Source organism: Pleurodeles waltl, chromosome 10 (assembly GCF_031143425.1).
Source record: "Pleurodeles waltl isolate 20211129_DDA chromosome 10, aPleWal1.hap1.20221129, whole genome shotgun sequence".
In the NCBI taxonomy this organism is placed as follows: Eukaryota; Metazoa; Chordata; class Amphibia; order Caudata; family Salamandridae; genus Pleurodeles; species Pleurodeles waltl.
In genome coordinates, this window is record NC_090449.1 from 416,522,481 (window position 1) to 416,548,092 (window position 25,612).

Here is a 25,612-nt window from a genome sequence, read left to right on the forward strand (position 1 = left end):
TGGTCGCGGGACACTACCACTGACTGCATGACAGGAGGGGTTTGAGGGATTGTTTAGTTTCCCCCTTTTCCCCCCTCCCCTATTTTGTAGTTATGCCCTGCCCTTAGATCATGTGACCTAGTGTTTAAAAAAAGGCGTGGCAGGCCGTTCAGAAGGAGGTATATATGGTATTAGCAAGGTTACGGCAGGTGCTCGCATCCTCCTGCCCGGTCACAGTGTCCTTTCTTCGGGATATGCACGCCGCTGAACAACAGGCCCACCTTCCGGCGTCACCAACTCAGAAAGCTATTATAGCACAGAGTTATGGTGAAGCCAGTCGGGGGGAAGGGAATTAGGGTAGGGAACAGCAGGGATAGAGATCTGAAAAGGAAAAATGGTTAAGCATGTATGTATATACTTGTTCATAACAGCATTAACATTCAATTATACATTTAGAGAAAGGTGTCTCTGTGAATGCAAGTGTTGAGACCCTTATGGAATAAACAAAGGTGTCTTAGTGGATGCAAGAGTTGAGACCCTTATGGAATAAACAAAGGCGTCTCCGTGAATGCAAGAGTTGAGACCCTTATGGAATAGACAAAGGCGTCTCCGTGAATGCAAGAGTTGGGACCCTTATGGAATAGACAAAGGCGTCTCCGTGGATGCAAGAGTTGAGACCCTTATGGAATAAACAAAAGCGTCTCCATGAATGCAAGAGTTGAGACCCTCATGGAATAGACAAAGGCGTCTCTGTGACTGCAAGAGTTGAGACCCTTATGGAATAGACAAAGGCGTCTCCGTGTGTGCAAGAGTTGAGACCCCTATGGAATAGACAAAGGCGTCTCCGTGGATGCAAGAGTTGAGACCCCTATGGAATAGACAAAGGCGTCTCCGTGTGTGCAAGAGTTGAGACCCTTATGGAATAGACAAAGGCGTCTCCGTGAATGCAAGTGTTGAGACCCTTATAGAATAGACAAAGGCGTCTACGTGGATGCAAGTGTTGGTAGAATCATGATACTTCAGGATGTCATGAGCATTAGCAAAAACTGGGCGTGGCCCTTCTCTGAATCATGGAACAAGAACAATTGGTAGAATCATGATACTTCAGGATGTCATGAGCATTAAACAAAACTGGGCCTGGTCCTTCCCTGAATCATGGAACAAGAACAATTAGCAAAATCATGATAACTCAGGATGTCGTGAGCATTAAACAAAACTGGGCGTGGCCCTATTCTGAATCATGGAACAAGAATGAACTGAGACCTCTGAACCTTGAGAAGGCAAGAGCTTGGACCATGGACATACTCTGAACTTCAATTATGCAACTACTATGCATTCATAAACATAAAACGTTTGGTCTTAGTCTAGAAATTCGCAAAGACTTAAATATGTATCTCACATATCATCAAAGCCTTAAATATGCCTCTCACATATTATGCTTCCAAAAACAATGAAACTATGATTTGCTTATCTTTGAGATGTATTCACATTTGACACCTAGGCCTGAAAGTTTTACTCATGTAAACTGAAGAGCCTTCATTATTGCTGCATCGAAGTCTTCAAAATAGTGAGCAACGTGCTAGCGTGTGGCTGTGCTTTATATGCCTGCCACACCCCAAGATGGCTGCTGCCTCTAAAAACATGGGAATTGTAGTCCCTTCATGAAATAGCACTGATAAGTGCATCTTGTCCACCAATGACCTGAACCTGCAGCTCTATGAGCTCTGCCACAGTGCAGACAACGTTGATGGCCACCTTTGGAGCAAGATGGGATGACAAGTGGTGCGCAGAAAGCGCTGCAGAGCCGTACAGTGGAGTTTCGGACGGGACCTGGACAGCGCATGGTTCTATTCCTGACAGCCCTCTGCACCACGAGCAACAATAATTGGTGTCTGCGTCATCATTGCTGAAGTCTGCAGTCGGCTGCCGCCGACAATACAATTTGGCAACGAGGGGCCGTACCTACTGTGTGCTCAGTCCTGTGGCGGCCACTCTGTCTGTGGTGCTTGTGCCACAGACGTTCGGGCACTGTTGCAAAGTTGTGCGAGGACGTCCGCCCTGCCCGCGCCCAGTCCTTTGAGTGCCGCACCTCCTGAGAGTGTGGAAGCGTACGCAGCTTCTGAGTTGGTCCCACCTTGCATGCTGAACAGGCCCAGAGTCTGCCGGCTCTGCACTGCCACGTGGTGTCAGCCCCGCGCAAGGCCAGCATTGGCCTGCTACACATCGGCTAAGTGATCACTCCTGCTACAGGCCACGTGAGGCTGCACACAAGGGTTTTACCCTCTGTCTTCCTGGAGAGCCCACATTTTACACGTTTGAGCACAAGAACTATACAGCCTACAAGTAACAGTCTCTGAACGCTGCAGCGACCCCATTGGTGATGGTACACAGCTGGAAATGCGTCTGTCAATACAACTGCAAGCAGGGCAGAACAAGGCAGTGACATGGATGATGATGAAGCAGAGGAACACATTAGCCATTCCCTGTTCACTGTCGGCAACACTACCCAGTCATCAAAGAAACTACTGCGGTGCCAAATCCAAGTAGGCACCCAAGCAACACTGGCCGTTGTCGACACTGGAGCCTCTATAAACATTCTTGCTGCCGATGAATACCATCAGATGGCACCAATCCCAGTTTTGACCAAAGACAAAATCAGAGTATATGCCTATGGCCAGAGTACACCACTTTCCCTCAAAGGCGTCTTCCAAACCACCATCACGTATGAGTCCAAATCCATCTACACCAAAGTATACGTGGCAGAAGAAGGACACGGAATGCTACTAAGTTGCCAGGCAGCAGAAGACCTAGAAGTGGTCACCTTTGCGTTTGGCATACACCAAGAGTCAGTAACAGAACTCCTCAATCAGTACCAGGATGTGTTTGAAGGAATCGGATGCCTGCGACACAAAGAGGTAAAATTGCACATTGCTAAAACTGTGCAACCCGTCGCACTTCGACATCGTCATATTGCATTCCATCTCAGACTGCAGGTGGAGAAAGAACTGAATCACCTCAAAGAGGCCGGCATTATAGAGCGAGTAACAGGACCGACGCCCTGGGTTCCGCCAATCTTAGTTGCGCAGAAGCCTAAACAACTGGGAGAGGTCCGCATCTGCATGGACAAGTGCCTCCCCAACGTCGCTATCAAGCGAGAAAGACACTTAGGGCCATATTTATACTTTTTGACGCACTACTGCGCCAACGCAGTTGTGCGTAAAAATTTTAACGCCATTCCAAAGCGCCATGCGGGCGCCTTATTTATTGAATGACGTTAGCCGGCGCAGCTGACTGGTGTGCGTCAAAAAAAATGACTCACATCAGGCAGCGCCGGCGTAGGGGAAAATGGAGCTTGGGCGTCAAAAAATAGGGCAAGTCAGGTCTGAGGCAAAATTTTGGTCTCAACCCGATTTGCAGAATATTTTTTTACGCCCAACCCCCATTAAAATCAGGCCCCCCTATGCCATAAAAAAATAACGAAAAAAATACTTACCTGAAGTTACCTTAAGTTCCCTGGGATGGGTCCCTCCATCCTTGGGAGTCCTCCTGGGGTGGGCAAGGGTGGAAGGGGGTGTCCCTGGGGGCATGGGAGGGCACCTCTGGGCTCCTTCCGAGCCCACAGGTCCCTTAACGCCTGCCCTGACCAGGCGTTAAAAAATGACGCAAAAGCGGCTGGATGTCATTTTTTAAGGCCCGCCCACTCCTGTGCGTCATTTTTGCACAGGAGTTTAAATAAGGCGCACATGCCTTAGAGTCATTGTTTAGAAGGGAACGCCTACCTTGCATATAATTAACGCGATGTAGGTGTCCACGCTAAAAAAATGACGCAAACTCCAAGATCTTTGGCGCTAGATGGGTCTAACGCCAAAGTATAAATATGGAGTTAGCTTTGCGTCGGATTTGCGTAAAAAAAAACTATGCAAATCCGGCGCAAACAGAGTATAAATATGACCCTTAACACCTACAATTGACAACATAATAGGTGAGCTCAGTGAGCCTTGCTGGTTCTCAAACTCGACCTACGTTCAGGATAACACCAATTAGTATTAGCCAAAGAATACCATCCGGGGTCAGACAATCCGGCAGATTATCTGTCTAGACATCCCAGAGCAGCTTCTGACAGTGAAGTTCATGAAGCAGATGAAACAGAAGAATACATCAGGTATGTCTTGGATCATTCTAGACCTCTCCCACTATCCATTGATGAAACAGTCCAAGCAACGGCACACAATGAGTGTCTTCAGAAAGCATTAAAAGCCATTCCAAATAACCAATAGTTTGTGATAAAAAAAACAGTTGTCAGGACTGACTCCCATCTCCCAACAGATCTTAGGAAGTTTATACCATGTCCGTGACGAACTAACACTGGACATGGATGGGTGTCTACTGAGAGGGTGCCGGCTAGTAATCCTGTCATCCCTCACCTCCAGGGTGCTGCAACTGGCTCATAACGGTCACCAAGGCATGGTGAAGACCAAAAGTCGTCTGCGGTCAAAGGTCTGGTTTCCACTCATGGTTGAACATGTGGAAGGTGTGGTGAGGTCATGCGAGTGGTGCCAGGCGTCTGGGGAACAAAGCTGCCCGGCTCCTGTTGAGACCGAACCCAGTCCTAACTCCTGCTGAGTGTCAACTAGTTTAGATTTTGGGAGTCTTCTAGATGGCTGGCACACCATGGTCATGATTGATGATTTCTCAAAATATCCAGAAGTTGAGATCATTCCTGCTCTCACTGCAGACGTGGTGATACCATGTATTGAAAAAATCATTGCTACTCACGGTCTCATATCTAAGATCAAAACAGACAACGGCCCGCCCTTTCAGAGCCAAGAACTGGAAAATTATTTCGAGAATGCTGGCATCCGACATCGACGGATCACGCCGAGGTGGCCTCAGGTTAATTGTGATGTCGAACGATTCTTGAGGACACTAAACAAAGTAATATGCATTGCCCACGCTAGTGGTCAATCCAGTGAGTATGCAGTGCATTCGTTCTTACGGAACTACCGACAGACCCCTCACTCCACAATGAGTCGGGCCCCTGGATATGTTGCGCTCAGGAGAGCATTAACTGACTCCATCTCACATCACCGGTCCTGGATCCCTGATTCTATAGATGCTGGTCAGGTCCACCAGCGATTATCCTCTACAAACTGCTATGCCAGTCCCCGACGACAAGCTCGACCATCTGACCTAAAAGCTTGTGACCAAGTGTTACTGAAAGAGCTGCCACAGGCAGCAAGTTCCGCATGCCCTTTGACCCCAGTCCGTTGGAATGGATCGTTGGTTGTGGCCCAACATGGCACTGACATCGTTACCCGCAACATTTCATTGTTCAAGAGGTTTCGTTGTTCGACAACCAACCAGCGGGTGGTTGACACCCCAGTACCGACAGACAATCAGGTGTCCTTACCTGAGAATGACGATTGCAATTCACCCTGTCCCGAATTGCCTGAAGCGAACCTACTGATTCTAGCCCAGAACGCTATGCATGTGTGAGTCCAGAGTCAAGTCACTTGATACAGTTTGCGTAGCAACCCTGATCCGTCTTTGAGGCTACGGGATCATCTAATGTAATCCTGGAGTATGTTTGTGTTGGGTATTTGTACTGTTTCTGTTTTTAGGACAAATGTAGTGTCGCGCCAATGATGAAACTGGTCGTGGAACACTACTACTGAAGGCATGACAGGAGGGGTGTGAGAGATTGTTCAGTTTCCACCTTTTCCCCCCTCCCCTATTTTGTAGTTAGATCCTGCCCTTAGGTCATGTGACCTAGGGTTTAAATAAAGGCGTGGCAGGCGAGTCAGGAGGAGGCATATACGGTATAAGCAAGGTTACGGCAGGTGCTTGTATCCTCCTGGCCTCCGCACCACGACCAACAATAATTGGTGTTTGCGTCTTCATTGCTGAGGTCTGCATTTGGCTGCCGCCGACACTACATACATGTTCGTGAACACGACTTTGTAGGCAGTGTCCCAACATTCCGGGGCACAGTAACTGCCTGACAAACAAATCAGTAAATCTAATCCCTAACTGCATCGATTTTTGAGAAGTAAGGTGATTATTATGTGTTGGAGGATCTGCTTTGTTATCATTCCCTACGTAGCATTTAGGTTTCTAAAGTCAGTAAATAATTTAGTTCGTCACCATGACAGACCCAATTAAAAGTCTGAGCAAACCCGCTAGTTGGTTGTACATCTACATGTAGATGTACAAAAGGCATCACAAGTGAAGTTTCTCTCATAGGCTGTGAGTGGGTTGATAATAATTGATGCGGCAAGAGTACTTTTTCTTCTGGAAAGTGAATAGGGCTTTTTAAATAAACATTTCATGTCGGTTAATTAAGCAGATTCTTAAAAAATGAAGTTAGTCTTCTTTCTCCGCTTTAAACCGGGTTCCTTACTGTTTTGTTTGAGGTCCTCACAAGTGAGGCAGCTGTGGATTTTAGCATGGGCTCTATACTCCGTACAGCTGCTACAAGTTATGTGGTAAATAATTAAAACTGGCCTGCTTATTCATAATGAGACAGCTAAAAAGCCCCCGTGGCTAATGCTGCCATATGTTACAGAGAACATTTTTTTTTAATTTACGACATGACAGACATAGTGGAGCCTAGGAAAAACTTTGTAATCCAGCCCCACAATCCAAAGATTCTGACAGTCTTGTTGGTGTGTGCTCCTAAACGTTCAGGTGCAATGTGCACAGCAGAATACCATATATATCATATACAAGTACAACGATGAAGAACGAGATTGTGATATCAAGAGCTTGCGGGGTTAAAATTTATTTCTCAAACTGCAGAACGAACTGTTCAAACAATAGCCAATATATATACTTAAATGTAGCACAAGTGTATTGTTGGGGCATTAAGGAGGCTGGGCATGCTATCCCGAGGAGCTCTATCAATGGTAAAATGGTTGTTCACCAGGGCACTTATGATATATAGGGTGCACTGTCCTTGTTTGCACCACAGTGCACCTTTGGGCAGGTGCGTCGTGTACAAACAGGGGCAGTGCGTCATATTACAATGTGTGACCGACCTCAGGGCAGCTGCAAACTCGTGCTGCCCTAAGTGCAGCACATTTAGTAAAATATAGAACAGCTGCTTTGAAGCCACTCTGTGGGGCATATTTATGAAAAGTGCAGCACCACTTTTCTTGCACCCTTTAGTGGCCCCTAACACCACCCTTGTAGAACCGTATTTATAATACTCAGCACCATGGCGGTAGTTATAGTGACTAGTGTCATAATTTTTTACGCTAGTTCGGCGCTTTGCAGGGCTAGCGTCACAAATTATGACGCTAATCCTGCAAAGCATCTAGAGGCCCCTCTGTAATCAATGGTAGCCTCTTTTTAACAAATCAAATAATGTACACACGGTTCCAAAATACAAGAGGGTTTCTTTCAAACTTAGTGGTTCTGCATACAATGGAAACCAAAGTATTCGAAGCAAGAGCCCTCACTCACCCTCCGGTGACATGCTTCATCATAGGGCTATGCTCCTTGTCAGGCCGGCGCTGCAATGCCTGACGGGCCCCACACGGGGGCTCTTTGCCGGAGATCTTTTGAGAATAACGCACAACCGGTCAAAAAATGATTAAGGATTGGTATAAGAATTGTTAAAAATGACTAGAGGTAAAAAATAGTTTCTTTATTTATTCTAATGCTGATACCTCTGACATGATTAAAAACAATAAATAGGGATATGGTAAAATAATGTCTACACTCCCCATGTGAAAGAATTTTTTTTGAAAAAACATCTACTAAATCTCGCAATGGAGAATAGTAAAGGGAAAAGTAAACACAGGATCCCCTGTGTTACCCTGTATCATAGGTCAACATGTTTCTCGCAGATTTTTAGTCAATAAATGATCTTATGCGATTTGTCAGGACCTTAGCACGTACCTAATCCTTTAAACAATTAGGAATCCCATAATAGGTAGTCAGAAACCCTCCAAATATTAAAGGTAGGGCCTCATCGGGGAAAACATCAGGCTTGAAAAATCCACTGTGGTTTTCTTGTGGAGCCGACAACTCTGGACCACCTACGCCCGCTGTTGGTCCCCGGAACTAGCTAGCATTGAGCCACTTTGCAAATATGGCATGGGAGAAATGTAACGCCACATATGCAACAAAATAAATGCTGCAAATGTGGCGCAAGGTGACGCTAGGGGCTCATAAATATGCTCCTGTGTTTCTCTGTGCAGGCGGAAACACACCTTTATTTTAAAGAGAAGTTATAGGTTCTCCCTGCAGGTGGTTGCAGTGGCTGATTACACCCGATTGCAGCAGGATGTTCAAGTGGTCCATGGTTCCCCTTTTCCACCTCCAGAGATCTGTCTTCAGGGTGCACATCTTCTAATTCACACCAGGTGTGGCACTTGCAAAGTCCTTGGCGTGTCAAAAAGTTTATACTACTCCACATTTGCACGTGCAGCAAGCACTTTTCATAATTTTTATGATACCGCACTTCACTGCTTAGGTGAACAAACGTCGTCCTGTGTGTTTTTGTGGTAAAACGTGTACGAGCATCCTTAATATGAAAATCATTTGCCCTTGTGGTTTTGGTTTTATTGAATACAGGGACCCGAAACCTGTTTGAAACGTGTGCATCTCTGGTTCTAATGCTCAGAAAACAGCAGTAAATATGCTTCCGAAATGACAAGCTCCTGAGATAGCATAATACATTTTTCGTAGTGTCTGTTCAGTGGTCAAGCAGGAATAGAGGTTTTGTACTTTTCAATATTTTAATTGTCAAGCTTAGAGTTCATATGTGTAACCAGCGCACCATAATTAAACAATTTTGCAAAAATGTCGTGGCATTCAAAATTTATATAATGCCAGAGAGAACAACACCCTTATAAAAACGGATTCCTATTTGTCTGGTTACAGGATAGTTTCAGAAATGACCAAGTTTGAGCAACATCTTGGTTCTAAGCTACCAACAAAGGTTAAACTAATAAAAACACCCTTTGGACACAGTGATGTATCAAAATCTTTACTAATGCATTGTATAAATTGTAGACTCTATTTTTTTTATTTCAAGAGTGTTTTATTGGCATTTTATACAATAGGAAAATTAAATAACATAAATGAAAAGAAACAATACATTGTTTGGCAGCATCAAATCAAGTGGAACACTAGTTTAGGGTGCAACATGAGGAGTCAGTCCACATTTATAAAAGTAGAGGGTAGAGATAAATGTATTTGTTTGCAACGGTGAGGTGAGTTTAATCAGTGTATGTACTGTGACAGAGCGGTTTTTGATGATGTGGTGAATGATTAAGGTTGTAGATGAAAGAACAGAGATGGTAGAAGAGAGGAAGAAGGTGATGGGGGTGAAAAGTAGGGAGCACATAGGCACGGAGGTGGGTAGAGAGAGGAGAAGGTGGGAGAGTGGGGAGAGGAGGCATTAGGGTGGGAGAAGGAGTGAGTGAATACATGAATGATTGATTGATCAGATGATCATGGTTACATAGATGAATGAAACATAAAGGGCCTGATTACAACTTTGGCAGAGGGTGTTAATCTGTCCCAAATGTGACGGATATCCCACCCACCGTATTACGAGTTCCATAGGATATAATGGACTCCTAATACGGCGGGCGGGATATCCGTCACATTTGGGACGGATGAACCCCCTCCGCCAAAGTTGTAATCAGGCCCAAAGTTGTCTAGTTTGCACCAGAGTTTACCATTCTTCATTGGTTTTGTCATCAAGTATAAGTTTAATGAGTTGCAAGCAGTTCTGGTGAATTGGACCCATTCCCATCATGTGTGGGAGATAGTTTGGATGAGTCTTTCCATTTATTGAGGATAACTTTAAGGCCAGTTGTGACTAGTGTCTCCCATAGGACACGGTCCTCTTTGTGTAATGCCTGTTTAATGTCAGTGGGGGGATGCCCAGTGTAATAGAGGCTAAAGTAGGAATCCATTTTGTATGAAGTATTTGAGATATTGTAATACTGTTGTCCAGCCAGAACGTTTTGGTGGCATGTGTTTTAAGTCTCCTGTTTTCTTTTCACAGCTCCAGCATGCGTCAGAGGATCAGAGGCCTAGTTTATAAGGTTTGGGCGGACTCCAGTGGGCCATTTTGACAATCCAGTATCTGCTTTGTGCTAGTGATGGAGTTATTATGTTGGAAGTGAGGTTACTCCAAGTAGATGACCAGTCCGGTGAGACCTTTGGAGTGTTGTTGCAGTCTCATAGTAGAGTTTCCCACTTGTCTTGTGTTGGTTTATTTAGTGAGGTTTTTATGGGGGATAGGAGGGAGTACAGTTTGGAAGCTAAGTGACCGCCTTTGGTAAATTGTTCTATTGTGTTTGGTAGGTCGGGGGGGTTGGAGGTTTATGTTTGGCTACAAGTGAGTTTATTCTAAGGAAATGGTAAAAGTCTAGGTCGTTTAAGTCAAATTTGTATTTAATTTGAGAGAATGGAATGGGTCCTGAGGGGATGCTGATATCAATCAGCAGGAGAATATATTTTTCTGCCCATTTCTCTAAATACATAGTTCTCCCTTCAAGTTTTAAGTTTTCATTGCGCCACAGCGAGGCCAGACATGAGTGTTTAATTTTGTTAGGTAGTTTGCTGTCAATTTTTTTAAGTGCCTGTATTGTGCTGGATAGAATGTTTACAGAGTAGTGTGTTTTAATTTTTTTGACAGTTAGAAGAGAAGTGAGGGATAAGAGTTTAGCCAGGGCGATTGCAATAGCAAACCATGGCGGCGAGGAGTTGGTGGTGGTGGGGAGCCAGTAGCTCCCCTGTTTCGCTAGGAAGGCATGTTAGTATCTCCGTTATTCGGCTAAGTTTAGGCTGGCAGGTTTTTTAGGAAGTCTCAGTTTCTCTAGGGCAATTCTGGGCTTTTTAGACTTCCAGAGGAATTCGGTAAGTAAAGTATCTATTTTAGCAAAACAAAAGGTGTCTGAGAGGTATATGGGGGAACATGCTGATTAAAAAGTTAATGAGGGGGGTAATCATCATTTTGATAGATTCTATTCTACCCCACCAAGTAATGAATCTGGTTGACCATTTGTCTAAGCTATCTTTGATGTTATCTAGTGTCTTTTTCTCGTTGAGATCGATGGAGTATTTAAGGTTATGGGTGAACCATATACCCAGGTATTTTGTCTTATCTGGGGCCCATTTGAGACCACGGGGGCTGGTGTGTGAACAGTTGCAGTACACATTGAGAGGCAGAACCTCTGTCTTTTTCTTGCTGAGGCAGTAGCCTGACATCTTAGAGTAGTTGATGGTGGAAATTATGTGCAGCACTGATGAATCTGCCTGGGTGGTAAAAACGAGAATTTCATACAAGTAGGCGGCTAGTTTTTGTGGGCCTGATGAGAAAGGGATACCAGGGATGAATGGATTTTCTCTGATCAATGTAAGTATGGGTTCTAATGTTAGAAATAGTAGCAGGAAAGAGGGCATCACTGTCTGGTCCCTTGTTGGAGGTAAAAGGGATTAGATAACTTTCTGATGTTTATTCTAGCTTTCAGTTCTTTGTATAGAGCAAGGATTGTTTTTTGAGAGAGTAGGGCCAAAGTTCAAGGAGGTGAGTGAGGCTTGGAGGAAGGTTCATGATACCTTATCAAAGGCCTTCTCTGCGTCTAGTGCTATTGCACAAGTTGGTTGGTGCAGGAGTTTGCCTATTTCAATCACATGGCTAAAAAGTCTGATATTATCCAGGCTGAATCTCCCTTTGATAAATCCTGGTTGAGAGGGATGTATTATGTTTTTGAGAATGGTTATATTCTAAGGGCTAGGATCTTTGCATGTAATTTGCAGTCTGTGTTTATGAGGGATATGGGTCAGTAGTTATTGAGATTGGATGGGACTTTCCCTTCCTTGGGTATAACAATTATGGTTGCCTCCGCCGCAGAGCCCTCAAAGGAGCCAGTGGAGAAAAAGTGAGCGAATAAGTCTTCTAAGGGAGTGATTAGGAGGTACCTCAGGTTTGATAGAATTACGGCTTTTACGCCGGGAAGCCGTCTGGGCCCGGGGCCTTCCTGGCTTTCATTATTTTGATCACGTTTATGATTTATTTGCGAGAAATTGGCTGTTCTAGTGATTCTTTTATTGGCTCATCTATCTTACTGACATTCATTTTGTTGAGGTAGTTTAAGCATATGTCATAAGATGTGTTATTACTTTTGGGGTAGATGATATGGTAATATTTTTTGAAGATATTTAGGATGTCCTTCTCGTTTATCAATTGGACGCCATGTTCGTCAGTTATAGAGGTTATTCTGGTCTTCTGGCAGATCTGTTTTAAATAAGACACAAGTATTCTGCCAGCTTTATTACGTCCACAGAAACTGATGACTTTATGTTTTTGGACAAATAGGTGGGCTTTGTTAAACAGAATTTAGTTGTGTTCATACTTGAGTTTAATTAGATTGTTTAATTGCGTTTTGTCTTTGGTGTGTTTGAGATCTTTCTCTAATGCTTTTATTTTTTAGTTGTAGTTGGTCTAAGGTTTTGTTATCTAGTTTGTTTTTCTTTGGCATAAGTTTAATCATGTGCACGCGGATAGTGCATTTCAGGGCGTCCCAGATGATTTGTGCATTTGGACCAGAAGCTCTATTGAGTGGTATGTATTGATCAATCTCTTTTTTGATTATTTCCTTGAAGAAGTATTCCTCCGTGAGGAGGTTGTTCCTTCTCCATGTTTTTATTCCTCATGTATTGCAAGCGATATTAAAGAGCAATGAAATACAGGCATGGTCTGAGACTAAGAATGGTTCAATGTTTGGGGAAGAGGAGGCTGGTCCGTGAGTTTAGTCAATTAAGATGTAATCATTGCAAGAGAATATATTGTGCGAATGGGATTTATTGGGTTTAAATTAACATTCAGAATTCCTGTCAAGGAAGGCGTCCCAAGGTAAATTCAAATCTCCCCCTAGAATCATTCAGCAATTTGGAGGTAAAGTTGAGAGTTTTTTATTGAGATTAATCCAAAAGGTAGGGTTGTTGTTCTGAGGACAGGGTAGTGAGGCCAGAGGCTTTCAAAACAAGGGTAATTAGCCCTTTTTTTTTTTGTTTGTGGCTGGGGCACATGGTAAGTCACTGACCCATGATTTTTTTATGAGTATTGCCTCTTTCATGGCTATCTTGGTTTCTTGAAGGAGAATGAGGTCTCCCTTAAGTTCATCTATATAGTCTATAATTTTCTGTCATTTGGTTGGGTGATTTAGACCCTTGACATTAAGGGAGAGTATTTTTATGTTCTGCATTTTTGTGGGAGGTGAGTCTTCTCGTCAATGTAATCAGGTCAATGACAGTTGTTGTTTGCTGTGAGGTTTGGGTAGGAGGGGTGGGTTCGAAGGGATGACATGGGTGATGGAAAATGGAATGGGTGAGATAGGAAGGAGAGGGGATAGGGAGGAGGAAAAGAGACAGTAGAGTAGCACAGTAGAGGACAGTAGGAAATATATGAAAGGTAAAAAGAAAATGGAGAAGAAAATGAAAGTACAGTGATTGATTAAATATTGGTAATGAGAATCTAGATACCATGGAGAGGTATCCGACGGGGGCGTGGTGTGGCGCCAATGGAGTAGGGCGCAGTGGCGAGGAGATCTGACACCGGAATTCTCCACCCAGGACCATCCTGATAGAATACCCCTGAGGTCACCAAAGCTTTGCCCCCCCCCACCCCCCTTCAGTGGCTGGGGCAGTGTGGCCCGGAGTGGAGGAACTGGAGGCCGCAGGGCCGGCTGCGGCTTCCCAACAACAAAAAGGACTGGATGAGGAAGAGGCGAAGATGGCGGACGCGGCCTACTCCACCCGAGAGTAGCCGGGCCTGGGGGCTCGAGTCCGATGCTGAGGCTACTGCAGCTCTTGTGGTGAGGCACTGAGGAGGGCCGCGCTGTTGCCCCACTCGCTGACCGGATGGACGAGGGGCCTGATCCGGGGAGAAGATGTTGATCGGGCCTGCGAGGAAGAAGACGTATGGGCCCAGGACACGGAAGGCCTGAGGAGACCTGGTGACAGAGAAGACGGACCTCCCCCTGAGGTGAGGAGTCCAGGTGAAGGGTAGACGAGGGGGAGCCTAACAGACAGGTGGAATCAACCCCCCCGATCCAGGTCCTCGGCCTGAGACATCCCAGCTGGGAGGCGGTGGAGTTGCAGGTGTCTGAACAAGAGGCAGCTGGGTAGCTGGCCTCTCTGAGGCTCCTGGAGTCTGGGGAGTGGACTGCCTCACCCCGAAGTTGCGGTGGGGTACTGGCATGAGAGAGAGGCAGGGGCCGATGGAGGGACACTAGAAAACTACCACTGAGAGGTAGGGCCCACTGGCTGGAGTGTGGCAAGTTCTCCTGCTCCGACTCTGGTGCCCCTTGAACGGCCACCTTGGACATAAGAGGGCTGTTGGGGACCGCCATGCGGCTGGACCCAGTGTTGCTGCCAGGGGCCAGGAATTGAGAGGTGATATCCCCAAGAAGGAACTGATGCACAGCGGATGAGAGATCCTGAGGACTAAGATCAAGTCCAACAGTGATGAGAGAAGTAGGAGACTCCCAACTGAGATCACTGCTAGCATTCCTTATAGACATGTTGAAACCTGAATTATACTTAGTACAGCACGTGCATAGGGAGTGGAGAGAGTGAAAAATGAACTATTGAGAGAGGTGACCCTCATCACTGCCTGCTGGCTTGAGCTAGGCCTTGATGAGGCCTGCAGCCCGTCTCCCAAAGGTAACAATGGCAACCAGCAGAAAAAAAGGATATTTCACAGACAGCATGCACCAAATGGAAAGCAGCAGGAAACCCAAAAAAGGGGCAGGAGACAAGGCACCCGCTGAGTGACCGTCCGTGAACCTGTCTCTTCATGACATTTTACAAGCTATCACTGCCTCCCATGAGGCCCTCGAATCCAAAATAGACACCTTGACAACGGACCTGGGCATACTATGAGAGGATCAGAGGCGGCTAGCGGAGAGGATCACACTAGTGGGGCAGAAGATCACGGTCATTCTGTCAGTACTCTCCTCAGCTGATGGCTGCCTTTCTGCATTGGAACAAAAGGTGAAGACACTTGAACTCCGCGCCAAAGATTCGGAAAACAAGTCTTGAATAACAATATCCAAGTCCGCCTGCCAGAAAAGATTGAGCGCACTGACATGCCCCCCTTTCTGGAGAACTGGATCCACACCGAGGTGGCGCTGGAGGGCCTGTCCCCCTTTTACGCCTTCGAGAGGGTGCATAGGGTGCCGGCCAGACCGCTGCCTCCAGGGGCCCCACCACGGCCAGTAGTGGCCTGACTGCTATACTACAGAGACCGTGACCATCTCCTTGGACAAGCTAGAGAAAGAGGAGTGCTGACCGTGGAGAATAATGCGGTCTGCATCTTCCCTTACTTCTCACGGGAAGTGCAAAGGCAACAGGCCACCTTCCTGGAGATAAAGAGACAGCTGCAACCTTTGAACACCTCTTACTCTATGCTCTTCCCTGCCACGTTGAGGGTTGTGGAGGGGGAGAGAGCACTCTTCTTCTGGACCCCACAGGAGGCTTGTGACTGGTTAGATGGGGAACCGAGGGCAGACTTCAAACAGAAGCGTAGGAGAAGCCGACTTCAGAGCTGTCGCAGGTGACCCAAGGGGCCTGATGAAGCAGGGCGGTGCCATCTGTCAAGGAGGTGCAAAGAGAGTGGCGGAGAGCCACCATGGCATTGGCATCCTTGAGTGGAAGCGAGGCCAGTCCCAAAACTCGGAGTCCGATGGAGAATCAGGCACCTTGACGGCTCCTAGCGTGGAGCTGCCGATGGTGACACCGGGGACCTCAGAAGACATCATCTGAAGCTCCTCAGCGAAGTAGAGATGGAGACTACAAGAATACCTCATATCGCTCAAGGTGCCTCAGGGGCCAATCGACCAATTGCCAAGCGAGATCAGGTGGTGGGAGAACCGGGGCTGAGGAGCACTGCACCGCCTTGGGCCTCATCGCGCTTGCCTTACAGAGAGATCTTAGTTTAATTACTGGTTTGGATGGGCGGTTGTTTTCTCATCCGGCCTGGGGAATGGGAGTTGGATTGGTATTGGGTTGTTGAGTTACCGGGATTACGCCGCCGCACCCCTAGGGGAGGGATACAGTTGGGAGACGACTGGATGCAATGGGCTGCATGCAGAAGCGATATGCGTGGCAGGAACTTTGTAACAAGTGGATCAGATGGGGACACCACAGAACTATAAGATTGTATCATGGAATATTAGGGGCATGCACATCATGACTAAACAATACAAAGTGTTCTCCTACCTACAGAGAAGAGGGACACACATAGCAATGCTGCAGCAAACACACATGACTGCCTCAGAGGGGAAGGCTCTGCAGAGATGATGGAGGAGCCAGGAATACTATACTTTCTGCTCCACCTATGCTCGGGGGACCCTCATCTGGGCTAGGGCAGGAGTCCCTTTCCAGAAAACTTGGGCAATCATAGACCCTAACAGCCGATGTGTAGTAATCACTGGTTGCCTGGAGGGGCGTGACATAGTTTTTATTAGCATATATGCACCAAATACAGACCAGGGAATGTTCCTGGAGCACTGTTCGAGGGTATTGCACCCTTACTTACTATAGACAGTATTGATGGGGAGACTTCTACTATGTAGCAGATCCTGACATATATATCACACACCCCCTTGGGAGTTGCCCTGTCCTCAGGACTGCCAGTTTGTTATGAGCCTGGCAGACCGAGTGGGGATTGGTGGACTCGTGGCGATGCCTCTGCCCAGACACCAGGGATTATTCCTTCTTTTCAAATATGCATGATTTACATATCGGATTAGACACATTTCTCTGCACCCCAGAGATACATTGCATGTGCGGGAGGTGGAATACCTAGGGAGGACGGTCTCTCACCACAACCCCATCCTTCTCCATCTACATTGAGAAAGAGCCAAACCACGCATACCGACTAGGCGGCTTAAACCAAAATCACTGGAAGACCCTGTCTTCCGGAAACAGAGAGGGGGACACATAAGGCAATATTTTGCAGAGAATGAGGAAACGGCATCTTCTCTCCAGATTCTGTGGGATGCCTTCAAAGTCGTAATACAAGGAAGTTGTATAGCTGTGTCTGTGGGGATACAGAGGACATTGTTACGGGAAGTCATAACTGCAGGGAGCGAGCTATGGGCCCTTGAAAAACGGCAGCCAGGTCACTCTGAGCTGAGGCGGAAGGTACTGGAGGTGAGGGAGAGAGTAGGAGGGCGTACAGAGAGGTTCAGCTGCTTTGACTATAAGAACTGTGTGATAAGGGCACATGCTGACAGGGACAAAATGGGCACACTACTGGCATGGTTGGCTAACCGATCGAAAAGGGGGTCACCCATCACAGAAATTAATACCTCGACAGGGCAGAGGGTATATCGACAAGAGGAGATCAACCAACGTTTTTATAGATACTACACCTCTCTCTATACTAGCCTAGCACAAAGCAGAGAGGATGACGTACAAACTTTTCCGGAACCACTGCCCAGCCAGAACCTCACTGTTGAGGAAAGGGAGGCACTGGGATGGGACATTGAAATCACGGAAATCCGAGCAGCCATAAAGGGCCTCACAAGAGGGAAAATGCTGGGCACAGATGGGCTCCCCATAGAATTCTATACCGCATATGCTGATGACCTGGCCCCCAGGCACTGTACAAAGAGGCCAGAGACCAAGGTTGTCTGCCTGACACAACAAGAAGAAGCGCTGATAATCCAACAACTGAAACCTAGCAGACCAGCATATGACAGCAAGGCCTACAGGCCACTATCAATGCTCAATATGGACTATAAAATCCTCAATCGGGTCGTAGCGATGAGGCTGTTGCCCTTCAAGACCCAACTTGTCCACATTGACCAGGCAGGGTTTATCCCCTACACGGAACACAGCCCAGAATGTCCACCGCCTTATTAATCTTCTCAATGCGGACATCCCAGACAGAGCATCGACCGCCGTATTTGATGTTGACATAGAAAAGGCCTTTGACAGTTCGGAGTGGAGTTATCTGTATGAAGTACCAAGGCATCCAGGACTAGGGGACAGGTGTATTGGCTTGACGCTGCTTCTGTACAGGGACCCCAGAGCCAGAGTGTGAACCGGGGCCACAATCCCAGAATTATATAGAGTAGAGAGAGGCACACGTCAGGGATGTTCCCTTTCACCTCTGCTGTTTGCGCTGGCTATGGAGCCATTGGCCAGCCAGGAGTGGACAGCTCACTGATATCACGGAGTTGCACGGAGATACCTCCCATTGCATATCGCTCTATGCAGATGATTTGCTCATGTTCCTGAGAAACACAGCCTCGGAGTTAAAGGGAGCCGGGACACTCCTAGAAAAATTTGGCACGCTCTTAGGGCTACAGGTGAATTGGCAAAAATCGAAATTCTTCCCACTGACAGCAGACTGAGACCCACCGAGAACTTAGATCGTGTTCCTTGGGAACCTAGGTGCATATCCTACCTAGGAGTCAGAATTTATCATAATAGGGCAATATGGGCACAACCATAAGAACACTGAAAACTAACCTGGACTTCTGGAGGACGCTCCTTTGTTAGTGGCAGGGAGAATAGCATTGCTCAAAATGGTGGCCCTGCCCATGTTACTGTACTACTTTGCGGTTCTACTGCTTTGGATCTGTGCTGCGGTATTTAGGGAGCTGGATTCCCTGATCACACATTCATATGGCAACGCGGGCTTCGCCGAGTGGCCTGGGCTACCATGAAAAGGCCGCAGGCAGAAGGGGGACTAGCGGTCCCAGATTATGAGTCCTACTATCTGGCGGCCCAGCCGCAATGGCAAACCCGGTGGATAGCGGGCACAGAATACCAAACGGCAATAAGACCTCAACGGTCCCACATCTTCCTCAACTTGTGGGAACCCTGCTGAAATTCACCCACCCTACTCCTACAGACACTCCTGAGGTTCGGGTCATACAAAAATGCTCTCTCCAAAAAACTGATACAGACATCCCTTATTCGCCTTACATGCCAATGGCTTGGCTACTATGGGTGTCCGACTGCGGAGACTCAGGGGGATTACATCCTGTTTAGATGCAGAAGCTACACGACTGGGGAATTTATAAAGGGATGGGGAGCTTCTCCCATTTGAGGGGTTCCAGCAAGAGTACGACATCCCAGAAGGACATTTCCTACTACATTGCGCGGTCACCCTCACTATTCAAAAGTATTGGCAAGCTGGGCAAACAGAGCCATGGCCCCATGCTGTCAGCTACATTGTAATATCGGAGGGTACTTTCCAGGTGGTAACTTGCATCTATGGGGCTTTCCGAGTGGAAGCATCACGCCCCCTGGAGGCTCTGAAAATGAGGTGGGAGAAAGATTTAGGGATCCAAATACCAAAAAGGGACTGGGAGTTAATCCTAGAGAGAATACCAAAGGTATCTAGAAATGCCCGATTCAAACTGATAAACTTTTACATAATATATAGGGCCTACCGCTCTGCTCGACATCTCTGCGAACACTTACACATAGCTGATGCCAAGTGTCCACGATGTTGGGGAGGCAGCAGCCGAGTTTTTGCATATGATGTGGTCTTGTCCGAATTTAACCGCCTATTAGAGTGAAATAACGGTATACATGGCGGAGGTCCTGTCTCGGGATGTCCCTTACACACCTGAACATTGTCTTCTGCACTGATTCCTGCACATCCCCAAGAATAGGGCCCCCACTGGACTACAGCATCTGGCATATATACTAGTTAAGAGGGAGATAACAAGGAATTGAGAGCACCCGGGTGGCCCTAGATTTGCTTGCTGGAAGACAGAGTTGGAGCACTGGGTGGAGTATGAGAGCGGGATACTAACACTAGAGGTCAGACAGGGTAGAGTATCACCAGACTTGGCACAGACTTGGGGGCAGTTAGTGGATGGCTTGAAAGAGGTGGGTCAGCCGACCCCGGGGAGCTTACGTGGGGCCTCGCTAATATCCCCCAGCCAATAGTACCTCTCTGACATTCCAATAAGCTGATCGCGCTTCAGGGGTGTTCATTCAGAAGAACTGCCTATTTCATGCACTCCCATGCGATTTTCGACAGACACACATATGCACACTGATCGCACTCCACAATGATGTGCCTCAAGACTGGGGCGGCAGCAAAGTGTAAGAGAGGGAGGGAGGCTGATGAGTGGACCCAAGATGGTCAGAGGGAACATAGCCAAACTGAATATCCTCCTATCAGTATGATGTTTGTAAATGACTAACAGTTGCAAACTTCAATAAAATCTGATTAAAAAAATATGGAGAGGTATCTGTCAAAATCTAACTGAGGACAGGCGATGGAGGCCATGAGTGGTCAAGTCTAGGTCTGGAGTGTAGTGTTGTCGCGCCCTGTATAGAATAGGGTGTGTATTAAGAATTACAGCAGTGTCTAAGTATGGTATGTTTAACAATGTTGTATTGTGGCTGGAGTGCCTGGCATTGTTTCCATAGTGGTGCCTAGTGAGTTAGTTGCGATTTTTGTGGGAGTGGATAATAATGTGTATTCTGTTGTCTATATCAATGTATTTGCAGTTATAGTAGTTGTAGTATATAGAGGAAGTGCAATATCTATAGTGAATGAGGTGGCTATTTGTGGCGTGGATGTTAGTTGGTGACACGTGTCATTATTTCTGCTGAGTTACATTTTTATGTCAACACTTAGGCTTGTGAAAAATGCTACCTGATGTGTTTCATAATTATGGAGTACGATGTACAGTTTGCAGTAATTTCTCCACTTACTGTCATTATAGTGCTAACATAAGATCAACATAGTGTCAAAGTAGAGCTAACATAGTTCCAGTGAGTTATCAGTAAGGTATCTACCTAGAACCAACATATTATCTATCAACCTAGTACCAGCATAATGTTCACATGTTGCCAGCATATTCTCAACATAGATTCAACACATATCGAAGTGAGTATAAGGAAACCATTTCTAGGCATTCCCCTGATAATACTCAATCTAGGGAATGGGTGAACAAGGATTGCATTTATGCGAAGTCCAATCTAAAATCAGCCCTTAAAATGCACTCTCAGGGGGAGATCAGAAATGCCAGATTCAGGTATAACAAGGCCTTGGAACTAGCAAAGAAAAAATGGGAACACAATATTTGGCAGATGATGTTGGATGCAATTAAGAACCGAGATAATGGGTCCTTCTGGTGGCTGTTGGCCTGTAGATATAGAGGGGGTAATGATACTATTAGCACGCATATCCAGCCTGAAAGATGGGTGGCCCACTTTTCTGAGATTTCACCTTATCTGCACAACAGGATTCTGTGTCTTATGGGGGCGATGATTGCAGAATATCTGCTGATGGCTCCGTGGTGGATACTGTTTTACAATAGCAGAAACCACGGCTGCTAATAATTCCTTGAGACCAGCCAAGGCTCCCGGTCCCGATAAGATACCGGGGGACTTGTTCAAATTTGAACCTGTCATTTGGGCATGGTATATAAATACATTATCAAATGCCATAGCAGCAGGTGGCCCTATCCCGGATACGTGGTATGGGGCGAAAATAATTCCTGTATACAAAAAAGGTGATGTGGGCTCACCTGTCAATTATAGACCAATCAGCCTTATTGATAATTTGCAAAAAATCTTTGCTAAGCAAGTTTTAGACAGGATCATGGAATGGGTTCAAGATAATCAGGTTTTATCTCCCCTATAGGCCAATGTTCGCCCAAAAATTAGTACTATGGATCAGGTCTTTAGGCGTTCCTTGTTATTTTGGAAATATGTCACTCTAGCAAAACAAAAAATGTTGCTTTTGTGGATTTAAGATCTGCCTTTGACTTGGTTCCCAGAGGGAAACTTTGGGAAGTTCTGAATAAAATCGGTGCCCCAGAGAATTTAGTGTACCTAATTCAAAGGTTGCATGAGAATACCTGCGCACAAGTGAGATGGGGTAATCAGGGTGAACTCACCGATCGAATAGACATCAGGCGGGGGGTACGACAGGGTTGCTTCCTCGTTCCTACCCTTTTTTCTTTGTTTATTAACGAGGTCATGCAAGTTGTATCTGAATATCAAAATGACGCTCCTTCTTTGAATGACCAAAAAATTGCGATCTTGCTATTTGCTGATGATTCTCCCTTGATTTCCAAAACCCCCATGGGTCTTCAGGCCCTAGTGGGTAGGTTCAGTGCTTTTTGTGTAGACTATGGATTGGCTCTTAACCCCAGCAAAACCAAATTTATGATTTTTAGTAGAGGCCCTACTAGAAGATGTACTATCTTACTCAACGAGGTTCCTTCAAGTAAGGTATGTTCTATTGATTACCAGGGGGTTAGGATTAGCAACAATATGCAATGGGAAGCCCAGATTTGATAAGAGCACAGCACTTTTACAGCGCAGATCTGGGGCTATCCTGCGCTTCTACAAAACTACATCCATGAAAGCTATCTCTCCAGCCATCAAATTGTTTTTAGCAAAATCCCAGGGTGCGGCGTCCTATGGTGCTGAGGTTTGGTGATTCTCTAATGTTAGCAAATTATCTGTGGAGGAAAACAATTTTATAAGATCTCTCCTTGCATGCCTTCGCAGTACCCCACTGATTCCAGTGTTTCTGGACCTCGGATTTTCCCGTATTTCCGATGTAATAATCTTAAGACCCTTACTTTTTTGGGTATGTTTTTGGACTACCCCTGAACTAGCTGTACTTTCCATTCCCTGGCTCAAGCATGTTTCGAGATGGTTCCACATTCTGGGGCTCGAGGATTTTTGGCGACAACCCCATAATCTAAGGAGGGCGCAGAAGCAACATCTGAAATCACTTTATTGGTCTTATGTCAGGAATAATTATCTGCTATGTACGTCACATGGTCGACTGACATCACAATTCCTTGATTTCAAGTGGCATCCTTATTTCGAACCCTTCCTGGATCTAATTCCTGACCTATTAAGTAAAAGCTTGTATGCCAGTTTCAGGTATGGGTGCTTACCATTGAAGTCCTTTTCTAGCACCTGGCGACCTGCTCTAACAACAAATCTATGCCCTAGTTGTAATTGTACTGCGGAAACTACAGTACATTTTATGTTTATCTGTCCTGCTTATGGGATTGCTCGGCGAAAGTGGATTCGCCCAGCTTGTAGGAATATGGCCTTGAGACATTGTAAAGTTGCACTTAGGTTGCTGATGAGAGACACTTCCACTCTTTTAATCTGTGCGGTCCGCAAGTTCCTTGCGGCCGCATGGTATATGCGTACTCGGGTTTTAAAAAGCCAAAATGATTTGTCCTCAGTTGAACATTGTTCTTAATTTATTTATCTATTTTTATATACAAGTTTTATGATTACTGCGACCAATCTGTGGCTGATGGTAATAAAAACTATATGAAATATCCCAAGTTGCAAATAGGACACTGATGAGAGATAGTTCTCCTAATCACCAAGGCGTTGAACAGTTTTCTGTGGTAGTACGTTAAGGATTACATGTACATATGGCTCTTAATTATTATTTTTTGTATGTTTATTGTCTTTTTTTTACCCCATTTTTATCTTTGTATTTATTATGTATACAATACTATTTTATTCGTTGTGATTTTTTTAGCTGCTCTGATGGTTAAATATGACCAAATAAAGCTTGTGTGATGATGATGATGAGTCGATCAAGTGACCCCGGGTTACTGTATTGCAGGTACTACGAGCAAACGTTAGTGATTTTTGTATTGTCCCACCTGTGGGTAAAAATCGCAGTTTTGATAGCAATTGGACAACAGCTAAGTACCAATTGGATGGCACTAGATTTGTATGATATTATTATCAACGTGAGGCTGGTATCAATATCAATTAATGTCAATATGAGATTTGATAAATCTAAATTATGTTGAAAGTGAGAAGATGAAACATTTCAATAAATCTGTCATCAGGTTAAAGGCAAGTATAAAACATCCGACTTAACCAGAGCAGGTTGGAGGTTGTTATAGAGATACAATACCAGTCATTGAAGAAAATAAATCTTACCATTGGTTAGAGTTAATAGTGGGTTGTTAGGTTTATTGTTAGGTTATTAGTAGGTGCCAGTTAATTAGTTTAGTTAAGGTTTTGTAGGTTGCTGACCACTTTATTTACTCTGTGTCGGTTGGAAGAAGTGGAAGCAACTCAAACAAATATTTTGTCCTGTTACAGTTATTATGGAAAAATTAGCTTGTACGACCATGTGTCAAGCCCATGGGTTGATCAGAGTTCTCCAGCATTATGGGAAGAACGTGAATTGGGTTTTGTGTAGGCCATTTGCAGTCAGCCTTGATTATTGTATGTTACTAAGGCCCTCATTACAACCCTGGCGGAAAATCCCACTTACCGCCGTGCTGAAGGGCGCCAACAAATCGTGACCACGGCGGTATTCCGCTACAGGTATTATGACCCACACTGAGAAAACAGCCACTATACAGACACCCACACAAGTTTGCCAGACCAAAGGTCAGTGATAAACTGGCAATAGCAAAACCCACACCGTCACACCAACAGGAATACACCCTCAGTATCACGAACAACAAATCAACGTGGTGATCTTTCAACTGCAATAAACCATTGGCGGTACACACCGCTGCGCTCAAAATACACACACACTTACAAAACACAACCACATTGGACAATTCAAACTACACTCACCTCACACACATACACACACCACACACTCACACCACTATAAAACACACACCCACATTACCCACAACCCCTTACAGCGAAAAAATTTGAACAAGCAGAGAGAGAAAGAGAAAAGCAAAGACCACACCATCATCCAGAGGCACAGAACACCATCACACATACACCATCTATGCACCTTACAGCACACACCCCAAAACATCACCCCACACATCACTTCACATATCACTCACACCACATCATGGCACCTCAAAGCCACCCCAGGTTTTCCGAGGAGGAGCTCAGGGTCATAGTGGAGGAAATCATCCAGGTAGAGCCACAGCTATTCGGATCACAGGTGCAGCAGACATCCATTGCAAGGAAGATGGAGGTATGGCAGAGAATCGTCGACAGGGTCAACACAGTGGGACAGCACCCAGAACCAGAAATGACATCAGGAAGAGTTGGAACGACCTAATGGGGGAAGGTACGTTCCGTGGTTTCAAGACACCAGATTCCTGTACAGAGGACTGGCGGTGGACCCCCACCTCCTCCCCCACAACTAACAAAATGGGAGGAGCAAGTCTTGGCGATCATGCATCCTGAGGCACTCGCAGGAATAGCAGGAGGACTGGACTCGGGTAAGTCACATCTTTACTACTATATCCCCCACCCTACCTGCATGCCATAACAAACTCCCACCCCTACCCTCACACCCATCACTACCCCACCTCAAACATACCCCACTATCACAACCCACCCATCCCAATACCAAGCCCTGCATGAAACAACAATGCATGGACACCCATCACAGACCTGCATGGTCACCCATCACCACAGCATGCCCAGTAGGGAGACTCACCAAACCCACATAATCACCAATCACACAAGGCCAAGCCGACAGTGCAAGCACATTAATACAGGGAAACACACCCATTGCACAAGATGGCACACACAGATACAATAACAATGCATTTACATCCCAACAGGACCCCTACCCAACGTCACCGGACAGGAGGTGCCAGCCATATCCAGTCCCCCCACAAAAGAGGCCCACAAT